This window comes from Protopterus annectens, chromosome 5.part1, assembly GCF_019279795.1.
Source record: "Protopterus annectens isolate FY-2018-M chromosome 5.part1, PAN1.0, whole genome shotgun sequence".
Taxonomy (NCBI): Eukaryota; Metazoa; Chordata; order Ceratodontiformes; family Protopteridae; genus Protopterus; species Protopterus annectens.
This window is the reverse complement of record NC_056736.1, coordinates 173065501-173089484: the sequence shown is the minus strand read 5'-3', so window position 1 is coordinate 173089484 and position 23984 is coordinate 173065501.

The window sequence follows — 23984 nt, the reverse complement described above, 5'->3', positions numbered from 1 at the left end:
CTGTTACATACACTGGCCTCTGGAGTGCATAAGAGCACACATGTATATGGCCCCAGCCCCACTGTATGTGTGGGGGATACAACAGCAGTTTACTGATGGGAGCAATAGAGGAGTGATAAACTCAAAGCCTACTACAGAACAACTCCAACAGCATGTCATATGTGCAAAGCTTGGTATGTAGGTGGAGGACAGAGGCTGGAACACAAGCACAAATGTAGAAAACTGTTGCCATACACTAAGCAAGTTGCTGGTGTTACAGGATAGTCTGCAACATACCCTTAGTCAGGGAACTGAGGTTAGAAACAGAAATGGATGTAGCCATGTACTGATAACACTCAACACACACACTGCCAGTGAAATATCTGACACAGGACCTGTGTGGTGGACAGACAACACATGATATGCACAATTCTGGCCACCAATAGGATAAGCCCACAGTTGAGAGCTATGCAGACAGACTGCATTCCAAGGTAAGGTAGTATGTACACACACAACCTGTAACACCAGTACTATACAAAGCATAACACAACTCTACTCCCACTCTCTCTGCAGTTCCTAAACCTCCTACAAATATGTAACTGCCCTGAGTGTGCTGGTTCTCCTGTAAGAGATATTGCTACCTGCTGTCTGTAACACTGATGCCCACACAAAAGAAGGATGTTCATCACACAGGAAATTTAAAGGGACCACGCCCACATGATGTAAGGGTTTAGAGTAGGTGGTTGCCATGACAGTGGTGATTGGAAGTACTACACATGTGTAATCTTATTTATATGGCTATCTGGATAATAATATGTACATATATTTCCACCATATGTCCTGGACATGGAGTGTAGCCCTACCCAGCCTCTATAGTCCCACAGTTGTAGTGCAAGGGAATGTCAGGTATGTATAGCAGGTATATTAGTAGACTATTGCTACTGTCATTGGGATTGTCTTTACAGACATGGTGTGTGTTGGAGGTCACATCTGCTTATAACATGTGTGCCATTGGCTACTGACAGACTTCCTAAGGACATCATAGTAAAGTACCGCTGCTAGCACATAATGCCCCTGTGGACTGCAGCAGAGATATTGGCCAATATATGTGGACATTGTGACACACTCTGTACAGTCCAGAGGTATACACATAACCCCTTAGTGCTAAACATGTGTACCATGCCTGACAATATGGATGTAGACAGCCATGTAGATGGGTATAACACATAATGTCTGGAATACATTTGCCACGATAGGTTATGCATTCACACCCACCCATCTGGCCTGACACATAATAACCGCTGGGACAGGGGTGCCATGACCACATACTACCCACTAGATATTGACATACATCTGTACAGCATCCCACTGCTCTGTCTGACATACATGACTGTTAAGGGAGGCCCGGCAGCAGTACATCTGGCAAGTCTGCACATGACATCTCACTGGGTAAGTACACTAAGCTGCTAGGCATGTAGCAATGCACTGTGCAGGCTACAGGTAGACTGGCTCAACACTGGCCTACATCTCCTATGGGGGAATGCACATGTACCTGCATATATAGCAGGCTCTACAGGCATGTCACAGCACAGGGTAAGATACACCTGTGTGAAATTGCATAACCACAACCAATGTGAACACAGCCACAACCACATATGTTAAGCTAGCATAATATTACAGTATATGGACTATCTGTTCGACACCATCCTCATATGTGCAAATCACAGACTGACCCTACATATACTAAGCTGCTACACAGTTTGGTCTGATGGCTGTCTGTGGTATGGGACACGTGTGTGTATGGCCCTACAAACATGTATGCCAATATGGTATCATACAGTGGAGCAGCATGTAACATCAGATAGGACCTAGAACAATGACATCTACCACAGTCTGTACACAGGCTAAAGTACATATTAACAATACACACACTGTTGACATCCACCATAAGTACACAGACCACAGTATTGTATAAACATTCACAGAATGCCCAGGTTATGTCATAAAATATAACCCCTACTATACATATCATGTGTAGCAGTCTGATATCTCACTGGCATGTTATCAGATATGATGACAATAAGTATGGTGTACAGTACATATGCACCACTTCATGCACAACATATGTACACAGGTTGACAGAGTTGTGGCTGGAAGTACATACACAGGGCCAATAATGACATGTTGCTGTGATAACATCATATATTTACTGTTGTAACAGGGTTTGTTGCAACATATGCCCTATGAGGGATATGAAGCCAGTAACTGTCACGGCTTTCACCATCTACATCTGCAATCCTCACACTACCATCTTCAGTCCACATATATATGCTCCATTGGTAACTCATGAAACCAAAGGCACAACACACTGTCCTGTTTGCAGATGACCCTGCAGATGGGTATTTCTCATAAACATGGAACTGACATGGCAGGTACTGAGACATGTAGGGCAGTCATATCCACACACACACACACACACTCTGTTAAACCAACAGTACTCCAAATGCAGTATAGCAGCATTTATAGTCTGTAGTCAGGTCAAGCACATCCCCCTCCAGTGTGTTGCCCTGTTTCCACAGTGTATGTTGTTAGAGGTAAATCTCCAGTCCATCTGGGATGCTGTTTGCCAAGGAACAGATCTAGTTCCTATTCACAGTGAATGGAAAGGGCCAACACCAACATGATGTTCCTAGATATTAAAGTCTGTTTCCATGCAATTGGCTATGGGAATGTTACCACAGCTGTTCCACATGCAATCAGCTAGGGGAGGGCTGCAATTCATGCAGAGGCCATCAGCTGATCATGAGCATCCACTTAAAATACACATGCTGCTGTCAAGCAAAGCAGGTGTAGGTCTCCACATCCACCAGAGAGGGAGTGGAAGAGGCAGACAGAGGTAAAGATAAGTCAGGGAGTGGTAGGAGAGTAAAACCTAAGCATGTTTGTGTCACACACCTACCAGCACAGGGTATCAAACCCCTAACACTATGTAGTGCTATCACAGTTCTACGCAGTTATTGGATGCTCCACATGGGTTACCTGTTGTGGGGCCCCCAGAACATATATGTGATGGTGACTGACATCTGCAACAGGGATACAGTAGCTATATGGTAGGTGACATTCATGTGCCTGTCTGCATGAACAGGTGCCAGCATCAACACAGCCACATTCTCACAGGGATGCACACACATTGACACACTTGGCAGAGCCAGGATTACAACTCAACACTAGTGAGATTGCCACAACACACTACTGTGCAGTATCACATGCACCACATGGGTCATACGGGGGTTGTATGGGCAAATGGTATTGGGAGGTGTCTGACATCAGACAGCATGCTTCAGTATGCCCATGGGGGTTGTAGGGAGTGTGGATGTGAACACACACACCATACAACACACACACAAACACACAGGGTGCCAGTACTGACAAGCATGGGTGCATGCCTGCATGGGTGTGTGGTGGTTGACTGTGCTAGATGGCTGTACAGTGGTAGGCGATGGGTATACCTTGGCATCAGGCCACATGATGATGGTCTGCATTGTGGCTCAGGACTATAGAGTCTGCATTTGCCCACACAGGTGAGTATTGTATCCCCATCCAGTCATGTGGGTGACTATTGTGTGTGGCCAATACTGTGCATCGCTTGCCATGTATGTGCTCCTTAGTCCATGACATGGACGATGTCTGGGCTGTGTACCCACATGCATGTACAGTGACATGTGGAACTGTACCTGGGGTGTCTGGCCCATTTTGTGAACACAGATTATCATCAGATGTGCCAGTCATGCCCACCTGTGGTGGAAACTGGTAATGGGCAGCAGGTTTGCCCTGCACCTACATTGATAGCATGCTAATGGCATTCCCTGGTGTCAGTGACATCTGTCAATACAGGGCATGTTGTCAGGCGTGGTATGTCCTTTGTGGGTCACATGTGATGGTACCACAGGTGTTTTAGTTGTCCATTGGGGAACATGGGGTAGGTGCACTGTCTGCATGTACATGCATATTGGACAGATGGACATGGCGCCATGCCCTCTGTAGCCCACAGCTACCACCCCATAGTTACTATCAGTGGCCAATATGCAGTGTACTACCCACATATTGGCTGTTGCCTAGGCATGTGTTTGTGTATGAGACATGAGTTGAGAGTGTGCTCTGGGTAATACTGGGGTTGCTAACTTTGATTGCCTGACCTTGATGTCACATATATGGGTATGGATTTGCACCCTAGCCTCTCAGCTACTTCACATCTGTTATCTCTGTACAGTGGACATTGCAATATATAGTAGGGCCACCATATAAGAAATATGCAAAACCCACTGCACATTGGCCACAGTGCCACATACTCACAGCCACCTCTACACAGGATATGTGCTACAAACACACACACATGTCATTTCTGGGAGTAGAACCCCTACCTAACTAGTTTATCACACTATAACACTACGCAGTTATAGTATGCAACCCAGAGATTACTTCCCCAAAGGTGTATATCACATTGGATGACATCAGCAGGATTGCCAAAGTAGGACATTCAAATTGTAGTAAGTGTGACTAGCCTAAAATGCATTTCTCTCTATACAGACAGTGACACACACACATACACCAAACATTCACAACTGACATGTGGGGGTATAGAACCCCTAACAGATGTCTATATCACACTACAGCATGGAGCTATTATAGGACACACCGTGGAGATTACTAGAGAGCTCCTTCCTCAAAGGTGTATTTCACAATGAATGACATCAGCAGGATTGCCAAAGTAGGCCATTTGAAATGTAGTGTGTGTGACTAGCCTAAAATGCATTGCTCCTTACACAGATAGTGACACACACACACACACACACACACACACACACACACACACACACACACACACACACACACACACACACACACACACACACACACACACACACACACACACACACAAAACATTCAAAACTGACATGTGTGGGTATAGAACCCCTACAGAGGTCTATATTACACTTAGCATGGAGCTGTTATAGGATGCACCATGGGGATTACTAGAGAGCTCTTTCCCCAAAGGTGTATTTCACAATGAATGACATCAGAAGGATTGCCAAAGCAGGCCATTTGAAATGTACTGAGTGTGACTGCCCTATAATGAATTGCTCCGTACACAAAAATTGAAAGACACAAAAACATCCAGAACTGCCATGGAACCCTACCACAGTTCTAAATCACACTACAGCAATATGCAGTTACAGGACGTGCTACAAAGATTACTGGGCTACAACCTTCCCAGAGATGTATTTCTAGGTGGGTGACATCAGCAGCCTTGCCAAAGATGAGTATATGAATTTTAAGGAGTCTGAGTACCCTAAAAATTATGGCTGTCTACACAGACAGGGTCAGACAGACACACACACACACACACACACACACACACACACACACACACACACACACACACACACACACTTGCCAGGCCTGAGATTAAAACACTTACTGAACTACTTTATCACATTACAACAGTACGCAGTCACAGGATGCGCTACAGAGATCACTAGGCTACAATCTTCCCAGAGGTGTATTTCTAGGTGGTTAACATCAGCAACCTTGCCAAAGTTGAGTATATGAATTGTAAGGAGTGTGAGTACCCTAAAAAGCATTGCTGTCTACACAGTCAGAGACAGACACACACACAAACACACACACAGTTGCCAAGTCTATAGTTAGAACTCCTATCTAACTAGTTTATCATACTACAGCAGTGCACAGTTATGGGATGTACCACGGAAATTACAATTCTCCCAAAGGTGTATTTCACATTGAATGACCTCAGCAGGCTTGTCATTGTAGGGCTATGGAGAGGGTGGTGTGTGCATGACCCATAACACATTCATCTAGGGGTTGACACGCCACATGAAGACACACACGGGGTCATATGTCACAGGTATATGTATACAGCTGCTAGATGACTACTTCCTTGTACAGTCATGTCAAACAGCTGGCACATGCACCACATAGTCTGTAATGCTGACAGATAGTGGTGGCTAGTATCTGCAGTGGGTGACATCAGCACCTCATGTGTTTGGGGCTCTTTGGCTGTGTGCTGGGTGGGAAAGGCCTGGATGGCTCCTTGTCACAGTCACCCTCTTCCATACATCTATGTACATCTACCTTTGGCTTATTATAGTGTGTTGTCCTGATATATACATCTGTATTTCTATCCACTGTGTGTGCAAGGCATGGGTGGTGCATACTGACGAGTGTCTGAACTAACAACTGCAACTGCCTGATATGTCTGGTCCACTGGTATTTGCAGACATGGCCTTCATGTGTTTGTGTGTGAGCATGCCCTCTATGACCTTTCAGTATGTTGCTGACTGACATTGCCTTCATTTCTCTAAGTGTGTGGGCATGCCCAGTATTGCTGTCTGTATTGAATGTGTGGATCATGTTCAGGTAGTTTGTGCTGCAGTGCTGATGCTGTACACCGACAGGTAGCATGCTGTCTCTGCAGGGTATCCATCGATGTTTTAGCTTTGACTGTTACTACATTTCTGCATAGCATGGGGGGCACACCTCACTGTTTCTACATTTCTATACAGGAGTGGGGGGGCACACCTGACTGTTTCCACATTTCTACACAGGGTTGGTGGGGCACACCTGACTGTTATTACATTATTATGTAGGATGGGGGGCACACTTGACTATTTCTACATTTCTACACAGGGTTGGGGGACACACCTGACTGTTATTACATTACTATGTAGGATGGGGGGCACACCTGACTATTTCTACATTTCTAAACAGGTTGGTGGGACACACCTGACTGTTATTGCATTACTATGTAGGATGTGGGGGGGGCACATGTGACACTTGCACACATTTGCTATGACTGTACTGGTATGTCAGGTACTCCATTTCATTCTGTATTGCTAACTATCATGCTGACTAGAGGCATACCAGTGTACTACAGATTGAGGTTTTGGTTGCACTACATATTATTGTCTGTCTTCCTACCCTTCAGAACTAACACCCCACTGCCTGCCCTGCTGTGTAGGCCTGGGTGGGAGGTTAACCATAGCCATCATTCTGGGGCCATGGCACAGGCTCTGTTTGGGTTTATCTACACCTGTCCTGCTGGCTGAGACTGTTGTTGGGTATGTGAACCATCCTGACTGGCATGTGTGGGTCATATGGACACACATGTCACTCAGCACATTTCCTGCAGTGGGTTTTGTCACCCTGTGTAGTACTGGCTACTGTGGTGACTCCAGTATGTGTTACAGATGGCATGGTGCCACTATGGGTGTCTGCTGTCTGCTGCCATAACATTCAGCCACCCAATTCCCTTGCATGCTCACATACATGCCATAGCTACAGGTAATGACACATTCTACTCCATTTGGCAATTGTTAGGTTGATTGACTTGTCTTGAGGGTGTGCCAGACTTGCGGATGGTGCTGGAGGGCTGCCTATGCCATATGCACATAGTACACTCCCTATACATGGTTGAGCACAGGTAGTGTCATGTTTGTCACCCCTTTTACTGTATGTGTGAGTCAGACAGAGGTGTCATTCCCTAGTCCCTACTGTGTCAGTGCATGCGCTATGCGTTGCCTCTTTGCCAAGGCTAGGGTTAATGGACATGCTTCCTTCTGCCTACAGGGGCAGGCTCAGTTTGTTCCTCCTCCTGGTCACTCTGTGCCTGTGCAGGCCTTGACATTGGTGGGGGGCTGTGCGGCCCTGCCCCATGCTGTTCCTGCTGCAGCTGTTTCCACAGGATCATATTGTGTAGCATAGCACATACCATAACAATTTGGGTACATGTAGCTGGTGAATACTGCAAGACTCCACCAGATGTGTCCAGACACCAGAACCGTGACCTGAGTATCCCAAACACATGCTCTGTTATATGTCTGGCCTGTGCGTGTGCCTCATTATGGCATTGTTGTTCAGGTGTGTCTGCATTTCTGATGGATGTCATCAGCCACGGCTCCAGTGTGTACCCAGCATCCCCCACTAGGTGACCGTAGGGGATGTCCCCATTGGCAGATCTCTGATACAGCTGCATCAGATGCCATATGTGGGAATCATCATAGCTTCAAGGGCAGCGAGCACAGACATTCATTATAATGCCCTGGGCATCACAAATGACCTGGCAGTTGATGAAGGAGATGCCCCTGCGGTTGATGTAGGCCCTGCCCTGCTCACTGGGTGGTGCTTTGATGCATATGTACGTGCAGTCTATAGCACCCACTACCCCAGGGTATTCTGCAATTTGGTGGAGGAGATGCATATTGCTGGTCAATACCTTATGGGTGTTGAGGAAATATACGCGCTCACTGGCATGTGCTGACATGGCATCCAGGAACTGGTGGAATACTCTGGATGCTGATGCCTGTGAGATCCCCATGATATCCCCAGTTGTGCTTTTGGAGGTACCTGTAGCTAGTATACCTAGGCCTACACATACCTTGGTATCCACTGGGATGGGTTCCCCTTGGTCACTTTGGTGTGTCAGGTATGGCCGGCACAGCTCATCACTTTGCTGTAGGAGGTCTCTATCCACCCTATAACACTCCACAATCTCCAGCTCATGTAGCCTCTGGTAGGTTATCCTGGGTCTGTACACTCTTCTCCATCTCCTCACTGTGTGTTGTTCAGCAGCATTCACATCCTCACCACCCTCAACCTCTTGCACATGTTGTTCTATGTTGCCTGCTGCAGACCTTCTCATTTTGTAGGTTTGTTTGTTAAAATTTCCCTGCATGTATACACTGGTGGTGTAGAGTGTGTGAAAAATCATAAGGGAAGGTGTTTGCTTAGTTTATAGTAGTGTTCTGGACTGGGCTGGTCTGATGCCTGTATAATTGGCTGATTCTGATACATTTTACCTGCCAACTATGCTAGTTCTCCTTGATTACCTTCCTACTGCTGTTTTCCCTTCCCATTGCCTCCCTGTTTAAGCCCATGTGCGTGCCACACAAACAGAGTGCACAAATGTGCACACTGCTGCTATTTCTTGGATTAACTTCTTTTTTCTTCCTGTAAAACCTGATGCACGGTGCGCACACCTGCTTATGCTTTGTAAAGAGTGCTAGGCAGGTTTAGATACATCCCCTAACTTAGCTGTGCTAAGCTAGGAGAAAACCTGAGCCACAGTGCTCTAATCAGCTTACAGTATGCCTGGCACATCCCCCATAATGTCACCTACCTCCTAGGCTTGCACCAAGCTATTCCTACTCTTTCACTGTTGGGACCTGACTCACATCCTGGGGAAAACTGGGATTCACTATCCTTCTCCTAATTTGCATAGGATTGCCTGCTACTGCATAGTTACATGTCTCACACTGAGCCTCTCCCCTTAGCAACCACTACTCACTGGCCAGGTTGACTTTTGCCTGCGATTGACTTGCATGTCAGAATACTGATTTTAGTTAGAATGCTTATTTTAAGTTTATTTTATTATTCCCCCCGATCCTATTTGCGCCCCGGTGCCCTACACTTAAGCAGCCGAGATTGGGTAATAAAAAAATAAAAGTTGTTTTTTATTTTGTTTGCAATGCCAATGGCCTCACAGCAAGAGGTTCTCTGGTTCGATCCTTGGCTGGGGTGCCTTCTGTGCGGAGTCTGCATGTCCTCCCCGTGGTCGTGTGGGTTTCCTCCAGGTACTCTGGTTTCCTCCCACATCCCAAAGACATGCTGTAGGTGGATTGGACACTCTAAATTGGCCCTAGGTGTGAGTGTGTGCATGTATGTGCCTTCTGTGGAAGGTTGGGTGCTGGGCTGGCAACTCGACACTGTAAAACTCAACTGCCAATCATGAGCAGACACGTGATCCGCTGTGGTGACCCCTTACTAGGAAAAGACAAAAGAAGAAGAAGAAGTTTGCAAAGCCAATGGCCTTAGACTTGGCCATTGGCATGCTTACTACTAGATATGCAGACTTTATTCGGAGCTGTCATAGCTCCGTTTTGGATTTTGCAGAAATGTACTCGGTTACTAACCGAGTACATTTCTGCAGATAGCACTAGTCTTGCACAGACTGTTGCGAGCTTCCTGGATTGCAAAATCATTTTATTTGCATGAATTTCACCTGCAAATGGGATGATTTGAATATCAGGGCTTAGTCCATGCAAGATTAGTGCAGGAGCGCTCGTGCACCCCCCTGCAGGCTGTTCCTGGATCGCAAGGCAGACATATTGCCTGTTTGAGTTCCTGCACTGATCTTGCATTCCGTGCAAGCTTTTGAGAATCTGGGGGAATGTAATAAAGCAAACTGCAATATTATTTATAAATCTATTAGAAAACTACTACCACTGATAAAAATCATAAACTGTCTTTATTATCAGTGTTTAGCTATTAAAATACATTGGAGAGAATTAGGAACGGTTCCAACACATTGGAGAGTATTGTTAGTTCAAATTTCTTTCTAAACCACTTGAATGGAAGATGTTTATTTATCTTTCTTTTTCTCTCTCTCTCTGTATATATATATATATATATATATATATATATATATATATATATATATATATATATATAGTGTGTGTGTGTGTATGTGTGTGTCCAGACAGAGAGAAAGAGAAGTGTAGATAGATAGATAGATAGATAGATAGATAGATAGATAGATAGATAGATAGATAGATAATGGGCCGGATTCACGAAGGCCTGCACGGAATCTAAGAGCGTAGTAAGACTCCATGCAGCCAACATGTCTGCCGAACGATCCAGGAACAGCCGGCAGGGGCGTGCAAGAGAGCTCCTAAAATGACTCTTACACAGATAGGGTTAGGATATGCAAATTACCTCATTTGCTGCCGAAAGCTATGCAAATGAGGTAAATTTGCGATCCAAGAAACCCTAACCTGTCCGAGTAACAGTAGTGTTATTTGCAGAAATGTACTCAGTTGTCAACTAAGTACAGTTCTGCAAATAGCAAAATGGAGCCATGACAGCTCCAAATAAAGGACGCATCCAGTTGAGAAAGCATGCCAATGTCCAAATATATGGCCATTGGCATGTTTTCCCATTGCAAAATAAAAAAATATATATTTTTTTTTACCTTGATCTCCAATGTTTAAGCATAGTGCAGCACCGCGCAAACATGCTGCGCTTTAAAAATCAGAAAACAAAAAAATAAATGGCACAAATAGGGAAGTTATTCAAAATATTAATCTGCCATGCAAGTGAATGGCAGGCTGAAGACAACATGGCTACAGAGTAGAGGTTGCTAAGGGGGGAAGCTCAGTCTGAGAGATGTAACTAAGCATTAGTAGGCAATCCTATGCAAATGAGGATAAGGATAGTGAATCCCAATGTTCCCTGCTATGTGAACCATGTCCCTAGAGTGTAAGATTAGGAATAGGGGAGTAACAGAGTAGGAGATGGGTGTCAACATGAGGGGGTATGTATATAAAAGACTGTAAGCTTATTGGAGCAGAGTGGCATGTGGCTGCTGTGAGTTATTCAAGACTAAGAGGGGTGTGTCTACAGTTGTCTAAACTGAAATCAAGAAACTGAAGGTGTACGCCATGGCTATCACTAAAGTTTCTTGCAAAGCTGCCTACACTGTGTGTGCATGTGCGCGTGCATGTAAACCTGTCTAAGCCTGTGTGTGTGGGTGTGCACCCGTGTAATCCTCTGTAAGGCCGTCTAAGCTAGTAAACACAAATGTGCACCCGCCTTAGCCCGTGTAAGCCTGTGTAAGCCTGTGTGCGTGCGTGTGAGCGTGTGTGCACTTGTTTGCGCGGCGCTGCCCCCTGTGGAAACAGAAATGGGAAAAGGAAGGAAAGGAAGTAGTAGGAAGTTAACCAAGGAGAACTAGCAGAGCTGTCAGGTGAAATCAATCAGAATCAGCCAATTACACAGGCAGTACACTAGCCCAGCCCAGCACTTAAAACTCTGCATACAACATTCCCTCATGTTTTTCTCAGAAACACTGCAACACTGCAGTCAACAAATAGAAATGAAAACTTAAAAAGCTTAAACTGAGACCTAAAAATGTTAGGGGCTGCCATTGCAAGATGCTGAGGGTGGTGCCATTGCGAATGCTACTGAGCAACCCACAGTGAGGAGATGGAGAAGAGTGCACAGACCCAGGGTGTAACCTACCAGAGGCTACATGAGCTGGAGATAGTGGAGCGCTATAGAGTGGACAGAGAGCTCCTGCAGCAAATTGTTGAGCTGTGCAGGCCACTCCTCACACACAGAACCAACAGAGGAGAACCCATCCCAGTCAAAACCAAGGTATGTGTTAGCCTAAGAATACTAGCAACAGGTACCTTCCAGAGACCAGCTGGTGATATGATGGGGATTTCACAGGCATCAGAATCAAGGGTACTGCACCAGTTCCTGAATGCCATGTCAGCACATGTTGGTGATCATGTATATTTCCCCAATTCCCGTGAGGTATTGGCCAGCAATATGCATCTCTTCCAGCAAATAGCGGAATACCCTGAGGTAGTGGGTGCAATTGACTGCATGCACATACACATCAAACAACAGCTGGTGAGCGGGGGTAGGGCCTACATCAACCGCAAGGGCTTCCACTCACCTGCCAGTTTGTGTGTGATGCCCAGGGCATAATACTGAATGTGATGCTGGCTGCCCTGGACGTTACCACAATTCCCATATCTGGCATCTGTCACAGCTGTACCAGACATTTGCAAATGGGGACATCCCTGATGGTCACCTAGTGGAGGATGCTGGATATGCACTGGAGCCGTGGCTGATAACACCCATCAGAAATGCACACACACCTGAACAAGAACTCCATAATGAGGCACATGCACAAACACGAAATGTAATCGAGCATGTGTTTGGGATGCTCAAGTCACAGTTCCAGTGCCTAGACACATCTGGTGGAGCCTTGCAGTACTCACCAACTACATGTACCCAAATTGTCATGGTATGTGCCATGCTACACAGTCTGATCCTGTGAAAACAGCTGCAGCAGGAACAGCACGGGGCCGAGCCAAACAGCGCCCCACCATTGCCATGGCCTGCACATGCACAGCATGACTCAGAGGAGGAACAACCTGAGCCTGCCCCAGTAGGCAGAAGGAGGCATGCCCAGTATGCCTTGTCCTTGGCAAAGAGGCAATGCATAGCACATACACTGGCTCAGTAGGAACCATGGAAACGATACCTCTCACTGACTCGCACATAAAATAAAAGGGATGCCCAACTTGACACTTCCTGTTTCCAAACATGTATAGGGAGTGTAGTATATGCATCCGACATAGGCAGCCCTGCAGCACCACCTGAGGCATGATTGCCATGTTTTACGCAATATAAAGCAGTGCTAAGCAGCTTTTACCAATATGTAGTATATGTAAACAAAATTGCTCGTGGAATGTTGGCCAAGGTCGGCCAAAGCTGAGCAAAGTCAGTTAAACATGCTCATATCTGCTTTACTGTACCTTAAGCGGTCTGGTCTGGCCGGCATGAAAATAAAAAGCAGTGGCAGGGCTTGAACCCTGGATACTGTGCACTATAGTCACAGTACTGAACCACTAAGCCATTACAGTGGTACAGACACAGCAGGAAAATTGTACACTAATGCAAACACAAAACAATGCTGTATCATGCCCCTAATGAGGCAAATGGGTAACCTCATCCACATGCCTATGCAGACAGAGAACATCAGACCAGGCGTTGTGATGTGGGTTGTGTAGGCTATGAAGTTGCAAGCTAATATATGTGGCAATGGATGCTAAGACCTGTAGTATACTAGTATGCCTCAAGCCAGTATGATAGGCAACAGTACAGACTGTAGTGGTGTCCTGTACATAACAGTGCAGGCACAGCAAATGTGTATAAGTGTCAGGTGAAACCCACATCCTATGTACACCCACAGTAACAATCCAGTGTACCCACGGTTAGAAATGTACAAAGAATAGCTGTCCCCCCTGTATGTAGAAAGGTTGATAGGTCTATGCAAAGTGTCTCATGGAAGCCCTGCAGGCACAGCATGATCCCTGTTGATCTATGACACAAAGGTGAGCCCTACTGTAAAAATACACCTTGATTTACCATAAACATATGGTATAAATGTGTATACTGTGCGTGCTCACACACTCCAACAAATGTAGTGGATTTCAATCTGCATCACACTGAAAGGTCATACTGGGCATGCTCACAACAAACAAAGCTAATGTCAGGCAAGAAGATACTGAAAGGTCATACTGGGCATGCTCACAAACTTAGGCTAAATACGGATGCGATGATAAGGGATATATGGACAAACGTGTATAGTCATCTCTACTTCCAGAAACACATTCACAAAGTGGTCTGAAAATCCTGCTATGTGTACACTGCCAAGGTCTGTGCATGTAGGTCAAAGGAGGTTGCCACTACTCAGCAGTCATCAGACCTGTCAGAGACTACCACAACACACTTGCTAGGAATCTGACTAGGCATGTTCATCAACTAGAAAGAACAATGAAGAACCTTAACAAGAGAAATACTGGCCTCAAATAGTTGCTTCATGCAACAAGAATGAATGTAACCCAAGCTGTACTCAGTGGCATACTGTCTATGCAGCAGATCTCTGCCCAACAGACAGGTCCATGTCATGGTTACACTCAGATCTGTTCTGAGTTACAGCTCAATGGCGCTTAATGTACAAATCCAACTGATATTGGCAACATCCTGGCAGATAGGATCAGTGTTAACTTTACTCCCCTCTCACCCATGAAAGAGCACATGTCTATAATGGAAGACTGCAAAGTTGTTGTCATCACGGCTGCACAGGTAAAAAACACTCTCTGAAGCCAGTATCACAGTAGCCATGGGACTAGATAACTTTCCAGGCTGTGTAGTATCTACTTCCCTGAAGTAAACATTAACATGGAGGTTCTGTGGCTACTGACATTTCCAGAGGACTGCAAACTAGGAGCCATCATTGTAACACTAAAAATGTGGACATCCTACCAAAGAGGCTCACTGAGATAGATGGCTGTTGTCCAAGTCTTGGGCTGTAGCTCAATGCCAAAAGGCCTTTTAGGAGAGTAGTGAAACACCACAAAAGTGGTAATCTAACCTTTGTCAAGTCTGATGATGTCAGCATCCTACAAGTATACCTGTGGAAAATGCAACTCCCACTAATCTGTATAGCGTGTCGTTTTAATGCATACTCCTCTAGTATCATGAAGTAGTTAGGTAGGGGTTTGAATCCTGCACTGGGCAACTGTGTGTGTGTTTCTCTTGGGAAAGAACAACCTTTTAGGAGAGTAGTGAAACACCTCAAAAGTGGAACCTTTGTCAAGTCTGATGATGTCAGCATCCTACAAGTATGATTGTGTCTTTTGGCTTTTCCCGGTTAGGGGTCGCTACAGCGAAACTCCGGTCTGCTAATGATTGGCAGTAGATTTTTACATGCTGGCTTGCCGGGCCTAATGCACAACCTTCAATGAAGGAACGCCCATTCACGCATGTCGACACACAGAAGACACTCTAACTGAGAATCGAATGGGCAACGTCTAACTGTGAGGCGACAATGCTACCGCAGCACCACCACCGCAGTATAGCATCCTACAAGTATACCTGTGGAAATTATAACTCCCACTAATCTGTATAGCCTGTCATGTTAAGGTGTACTTCTCTAATATCATGAAGTAATTGGGTAGGGGTTTGAATCCTACGCTGGGCATCTGTGTGTGTGTGTGTGTGTGTCCCTTGGGAAGAAACAACCTTTTAGGAGAGTAGTGAAACACCTCAAAAGTGATAATCTAACCTTTGTCAAGTCTGATGATGTCAGCATCCTACAAGTATACCTGTGGAAAACAAAACTCCCACTAATCTTTGGGAGGTTGGGACGGTGGCCTAATGGTTAAGGTGTTTGCCTTATAAACTCAAGGTGCAGGGTTTGAGTCTCACAAGGAATAATTGGCTAGGCTTTAAATGGCTCGCAAGGGCAGTTAGCCTAGTATGAACCTAACCTAAAATCTGTATAGCGTGTCATGTTACTCCTCTAGTATCATGAAGTAGTTAGGTAGGAGATTGAATCCTACACTGGGCAACTGTGTGTGTGTTCACCTTGGGAAGGAACAGCCTTTTAGGAGAGTAGTGAAACACCTCAAAAGTGGTAATCTAACCTTTGTCAAGTCTGATGATGTCACCATCCTACAAATATACCTGTGGAAAAAAGAGCTGACAATAATGTGCATAGCGTGTTGTGTTCATGCATACTTCTCTAGTATCATGAAGTAGTTAGGTAGGGGATTGAATCCTGCACTTGGTGAGTGTGTGAGCTGTATGTGTGTGACACTGTTGGTTAATGTGGTGTGGGTTTTGCTTTTACCACTGTATGACATATCAGTATGCATTGCACATGTGAGCTAACTGTGTGTCAAATACATATCTGTACATGTTACTTCAATGATTGCATGTGTGGGAACCCTGCTTTCTCCAAGAACACAGCTGTCATCCTTGCCAGACTGTGCTGCTGCTTCCCAGACCTTAGGTCACATCTGTATGCTTGTGACAAGGCCAGCCACCACAGTGATCCCTGGCCTAGGTCATCTGTGTCACACAAAGTCATTACAATTCCTATTGGAATGTGTGAGTGAGGGTCTATGGCCGAGGTATATGTCAGACCTGTTCAAACACAGCAAAGTGTGTCCATGATGACCATTCATAGGTGTAGAACAAACTGTGGATATATATATGCAGACCCCTTATTGCTTATGTGATCCACCAAAGGATTCCAGAATACCTTTGGAAATGTGACTAATAAAGGAGAGATGACATAACACTTGGTTGCATGTACACATCGGTACATGTTCATCATGCTGGTGGCTACTACCTATGTGGTACTGTGGGGATAATATGTTCCTTACAGGTGGATGACAATGCTTAGTTTGGCTTATAGCTTTACAGCATGGGTTTGACAACAGGCATCTGTCTGTATGATACCCTTGTGGAGTATCTGTGTCATCTGGAGAAATCATTATAGGCCACAGTATGCATTACCAGACATGGACGGACATATCCCTACTGTGATTGCTTGTACCTAAGAGAGCTATATGGCAAACAGGAGTGGTCTCAGTAATGGGTGCAGGTGAATACCAATGTTTACTGGCATTGTATACTACCTGAAGGATCCAAATGTTCCTGTGTGTCCTACATCTGTGTGTCGGTTGTCAAGACATCATGTAATGATTGGTTATCGTCAGTCTGTTGAAGTGATGTATAGCACCAGAATGCAAAACAATGACATATAGTAACAGTATCACCCACAGCGCAGTGTCAAACCATGTCATACACACATGTGTAGTCAGGTGCCGGAATGTGTGTAGTACAATGCATACTGGCCACCAATAGAAACTATGGGGTGTTACTGTGTAATACAGAGCATGTCACCCTGGCCATGTGTCCACTATGCACGTACATGCAGACAGTGCACCTCCACCATGTTCACAACTGTACACCTGTAAATCTGTGCTACACACATCCCACACATACTGTCCACTCTCTAACACATGCTGCCAATACTGCACACATCAGCCAAGTGGCACATGGCCAGACAATACACAATTGGAACCAACACTGGTATAAACAACACTACAATGACAATCATAGCTTTAATGCATCATGCCTGCTCAGCTACACCTTCAAGCATATCATTACACTCTACAGCTGACAACATGCTAACATTGCTATACTGCTATATAGACACCCTGTGCATCAGCACCATGGTAGCCTGTTCCCGCATTGATGTTACAGATGACAGGAGGCGGCACAGGTTTCATCATTTGCACAGGGTGTGTTGTTGGTTCCCCAGAGGCCTACAGTGAGCCATCCAATTGACATGTATGTGCGCGTGGGTGTGTGTGAGGGGCAAGAATACTGTAATGGGCCAATGTGTGTGGGTATGTGTTAGCCCTAGGTGTCTGGAGTATGTGTGTGTGTCTGCATGCACACAGTTCCACCATGCGGCTGCCATATACGGGTATTTGTGGGACAGCCACAGATTGTACCTGCGAGGCTTTACAGATCACCATCTCTGGCCATGGATATGGTACCTATGCCTGGCAGGGGTGCTACTGACACTATCGGGTATCAAGTCAGACTGGGTACTATCCCCAGGGGTGGATGGATGCACACTGGACACAGGTTCCTGCTGGGACTGTCCAGAGCCACGTGCATGTGGTCTTCTAGGACATTTTATGGACAGCCCACCCCCAACATTGCTGGGGCTGGTACTGGCACTACGGGAGTGGCTGTGGCTTGAGGGATGTCTGCGGCGACTGCCAGCTGCTGATGCTGCTGGCATACGTCCACATCGACGTCTCAACCATCCTGCACTGTCTTGACACATGGACATGACATTGCGGAGGATATCTAATGTCTCTCCCCAACGTCTATCAGTGACCTCGGTGTAATGTCAGATGGCACCTGCTAGGTCACGGATACTGTCAATGACAGCAGTGTTATGGGCCCTCTGTGCCCTTAGTCCCTGTCTGGTGTACCGTTCTATACATGCCTGTGCCTCCATGACAGCCTGGAACAGGCGTAACATTGTCAGACCTGTGGCACATCTGCCAATGGCATGATGAGCAGCAGTGCTCCTATGAGAACCCCTAGACATCTGCCTACATGGTACCCTTCCAGATATCTGGGTATGGCTGCTGTGTTGGGATGCATGTGCCATGGATACCACACTGACCTGGCTAATGCCAACATTACGCTGTCCCTCAGCTATGGGCATTGGTGATGGATGTATTGGCAGTATGACTGTATGCACGGATGAGGTGGACAGCTGTGTACTGTCAATTGGTGGCCCAATGACAGACCCTGGCAAACACACCTGTGCCTCAACACACCTATCTTCATTATCACTATGTGGCTCAGTGACATCAGTTTCCCTGCTGCAGTGAACCAGCCCTAACACAGCACCTGTGGGAGGGAGACAGGAAACACACCTGATGTTGTCACACATGCACACATGCACACATGAACACATGCATGCATGAACACATGCGCACATGCACACATGCACATATGAACACATGAACACATGCACACATGAACACATGCACACATGCACACACACACACACACACACACACACACACACACACGCACACACGCACACATGCACACACACACAAATACACACCTCACTACAGCAGATACTCACACACACCACCAGCAATCCAAAACATACATAATAGTGGTTGAAGGTGGGTTACAGTATCACAAGGCAAACAGTCATATCACACATGTCAGCATGCAGAAGGTTTGTTGCTCAAGACCATGCAGTGCGAGTGTAGACAGCCCGTGTTAATAACAGTATACATGGCTGTGATGCATGTGTGCTGTTGTTCAGTGATTGGCCTCACAGACACTCATTACATGGGTTTGTAAGGTGCCCAATAGGGAGCATTGACTAACATGAATGTGTTAAGCGTTGGAGTGTCGCACAGCCCAATGATAGGCCTCTAACCCTCAGGTATATTATGTGTGCTGTGTGCAACATGTGGGTTACTGAAGTGTGACCTTACAGCGGGTGTCTGGATATGCTGTGTGTAGCATATTAAGGTACACTGCGTATGACAAAGTTATGTATGTTGTGTACATGTGTAGCAACTATGCCTATACAGTGTCCAGTATGGTGTTGCCACAATTGTGTGTGCTGCCCTGTGCATTGCATGTGATTGAGGCAGCTACTGTCATTACTGAGATATGCATAGTCTCACAGCAAACATGCACAGCATGCATTATGCGTAGCTGTGTTACATGTACATGGCCTACACCTCACCTATGACATGCACATTTCATTAGCAATATTAAAATTATAACACACTCACCAGCATCGACAGGCTGCCTTGCTGTCACGCCAGAGGGACCTACAAGAATATGAGACAGTTTGTCAGTGGCCACAGCTGTGCCATTGCTACTGTGAGTTTGCTAAAGTACAGTAGTACAACAGTCGACAGTCACAGGCGTACGGATTATATTCCAAATATCAGTATTGCACAACACTATGCAGCACAACTGCTAATCACACAGTACACATGTCATATATGCATAATCTACCAATACAGATAACAGTAGTCTACAGATAGGTCATGTTACCTGCACGCTCCATGTCAACATGCTGGGTGGCTCTGGCCTCCATGATGACACATGTCAGTTGCTGTTCCCGTGGTTGGCCAGGAGCCACCACACTTAGGAACAGCTCTTCCACTCTGCTGAGAAGGGGATGAATGGGCACCCCACCACCTGTGGCAAGCTGTTGTCGATGGATATCAGATGCACGCCGCCGGACATGTCTAATTAAATCACTGCAGTGATGGCGTATCTGCTCATATGTCTGGTTATGCATGCCTATGTCATTTACCCGACGAACGAGATCTTGCCACAGTGCAGTCCGCTCATGCTGGTCCTGGCTGGTTCTAGAGAACAGCAGGGTGTAGTGCTGCAACAGGCTGCTGTGTATTTCTGCCTCCTCTGCAGCTGTATAAGACAGGTTCCTTTGGTGGGACATACCCCTGGAAGACAATTAAACAAGATGTGTGAGCAAGTCAAGTGGCACACTTAACATCCTAAAGTACAGATATCAATTACCTGCCATATTTCACATCCGATTGGTTGTCAGAGGATAGACATGTCCAATACCACATATTAGTGCTCAGGCCACAACTGGCTGACAGTGCCTGCCATGCTCTATATATCAAACCATGTTCTGCACAGCAGCAAAGAGAAGCCAGTATGTAAGACTATACACCAGTACATGGCACACTGTATGTGACACAATGCACCACCTAGCCACAGGAGGTATATATCAAGCTAATACATGAAGAAAGATGTCATCCATTGCAATGAATGTAAAGTACAATTAGAGTATTAGCAGTATACCACAGTAGTCTTTGATGCCAAACCCCTGCCTAACCTATGTGCACAGTTGTTGATATAGGTGTCATACTGCTGTACTAGAATATACATGTTGCTAGATACACACGTATTCCCTGTAACACTGATATGATTGAGGGCATGGTACAGGCATAATTACACACACATCAGACATACATACAACACACAAATGTATGCCAACCCAGATGAGCTTTACCTGTGTACTATACAGTACTGTGTGTCACTACTTACAAAACTTTATGCCTGTGGTATGTAATCTGTGAGGACTACAGGGAACACACAAAACAGTGTTTCCAAGCAATGTGAACATACACCATACTGTCCTGTTTAGGCCTACAGCTTCAGGTAGTACTACAGTTCATATGGGAGTTGGATTCACCAGCAGTACCACTCACTAAGCAGTCAACAACAAGGGACTACGTCACACCGTATGCCATACTACTTTTTCTGCCTAGCAATAGCATACACATCTTTTGCTGGGATCACAGCTAGGACACAAACTACCATGACAGAAACAATTTCACACTAAGCTATCACTTCTTTACAGACCTTGCACACATTCACCAACACATTCACCATCACACTCAGTCAACCTCACATAGCAATTATTGCACTAAGTATGTGTGTGTGTGTGTGTGTGTGTGTGTGTGTGTGTGTGTGTGTGTGTGTGTGTGTGTGCATCATGTCATGGGTGGGTAATATGCTATTGGCCCTAGGGCCTACAGCAACCTAGCCATAGGCTACCCTGGCCTTTGACACACATGTAATTTAATTCCACTTGCCCTGTCAACTAGAGCCACAGAGGTGTTTCCCGGGGTGTATTTCCTATCTCCCAAACAATCATCAGGAGTATTTATGACAACTGCTAATGATGGGCTTTGTTTGCTATTGACAGATGGTTTGTTCCACAGTATGGCATGTCTCTGAGTTAGGACTCTATCCCTCCAGCATGTGCTGTTTAGTGAGCTGAGAAGGTGTAGGGCCCTAGAGTGTGTATCTGGGAGGGATTGTGGAGGATGTCCAACAGCTATGGGTGTGAAATTGCTCAGTATGTTAGGTAGAGGTCACCTCTGGGTAGGTGGTATGCAACACAGTGTAGCTGTGGTTTTGTGAGTTGATCTGCATAAGGCATCTGTTTGAGGCTGGTATTACTCTTTGTGAGGTATGTCTGTGGACTTTCCAGTTGCTGTAGTTCACATTGTACTCTCTAATGGGTTTTAAGTGTGATGAGACCTATATTTCCCTAGATGACACACCTTTTGTGATGACATGTACCACGTAGACAGAGTACATGATCAGAGTGGCACTATTATTATCAACGGGGAGGCTACTGTCCACCTGTGTCCCATGTTCCCTTGTCAAACCTTCGGTGTTAGGTAGACTACCACCTATGTGGTAGTTAATGGGTACAATGTTCTGGCAAGAAGGGATGGCACTGCAGTGTCAACACTGAGCTTCAGTCCATACCTTGGTCGCCAGGCACCTGTCGCAGTAAGTATGCCCCATATCTCTCTCTCCCTCTATCTATATATATCTACATATATATATATATATATATATATATGGGCTTTCGGTAAAATGAACTTTCGGTATTCTGGTCTCAGTCAAATGGGCTTCGGTCAAATGAGGTTTCGATAATATGTAGTGAACCCATATATATATATATATATATATATATATATATATATATATATATATATATACACCCTTCACAAAAAGTTGCAGTATGTCTCTTGCCCTATGCACATGTACAGATACATAGAGATACATACTGCTGCCACATATGGATGATTCACAGTATGTAGAGTACTCTTCATTAACATCTACTACATGCCAGCAAATACATATGTGCTACATACCTTTCCTTTGTATTGCTCTGTTCCGTCTGTTTTTAAAGGAAATAATTTTTTTTTATTTATTATTTTTTTTCTCTGTCTGTTGCTGTTGCTCTTTCTTTTTCTGTGTCTCTCTGTTTCTGTCTCTTTGTCTGTCTTTGTCTGTGTCCCTGCCTTTGTCTCTATCTCTGTCTCTGTCTCTCTCTCTCTCTCTCACTCTTGCTCTCTCTCTTGCTGCAGTGAGATTATTGCATGTGTGGACAGCAAGTACAGCCTGCTTTTCTAGGTATCTGCACATGTGCATGCGATGTCCTCTGCACCAATTGGTGCACACCATTTACTAATTGCATGCAGCATGTTGTGTGGTAATTGCAGTACTCACTGTCATAGCAGCCCACTGCTATAAAATGCTAGGTTAGGTAGGCATAGCGCTTTCAGCTTTACAAAGTGGGGACCATGCTTGTTTGCTGTAGACACCGTTGTGTCAGTCAGAAGGTTGGTATACTTCTTATCTCTAAAACTAGGATTGTAGCCAGTGATATGCATGTTGTACTTAAACCTGAATGTTGCTGCTTTTATTACACACTTGTCAGTGTAGAATTTTACTCACCCCTCCAAATGCTTACACAAGATACATGGGTGTATGTACTTTCTTTTCTAATTAGACTATTAACTGCCATACAAAAGTATTTATTGCAATGTATTCCTCTGCCACATGAACTGTTTGTGAGCTACTATACTGTAAATATTAATTACCTCAGTTCTGAACAGTTTGTTGTTTATTTGTGTTGACATTAGCACAGGCTGCTCAAGACAACTGGACACATTTCAGTAATGAGTATACCTACCTACATCCTTGGTAGAGCCTGAATACACAGGTATATTGCTCTTTTGGGTAGGGGTGCAGAAGTACAGAGAGCATTATATATTATTGTGTGATGTTTATCTTGCTGAACATACAGGGTTGCTGTGTACCTGTTAGTCTAACAAGCCAAGTAGTCTGTCTGCGTAGCTCCCACTTGTGGACATATCCAGATGGTAGCCAGAGGTTAGCCTATTATTCTTTGTCTGTGCACCACACCAGTCTTTTCTGCACTGGCACAATGGCATTGTCACAGTTGGCTGATAACAGTACATGGCTACATCCTTTGATATTTCTGTGTTGTACTCCTACATAAGCCTCTGCCAGGCCTCTGATACACTCAGGTATATATTTGACCAGCCTCAGGGAAAGGTACATATAAGTGAGGTACACCTGTAATATATTACATACATTAAGTTGAGACTGTGAGAGAATCAGAGCAT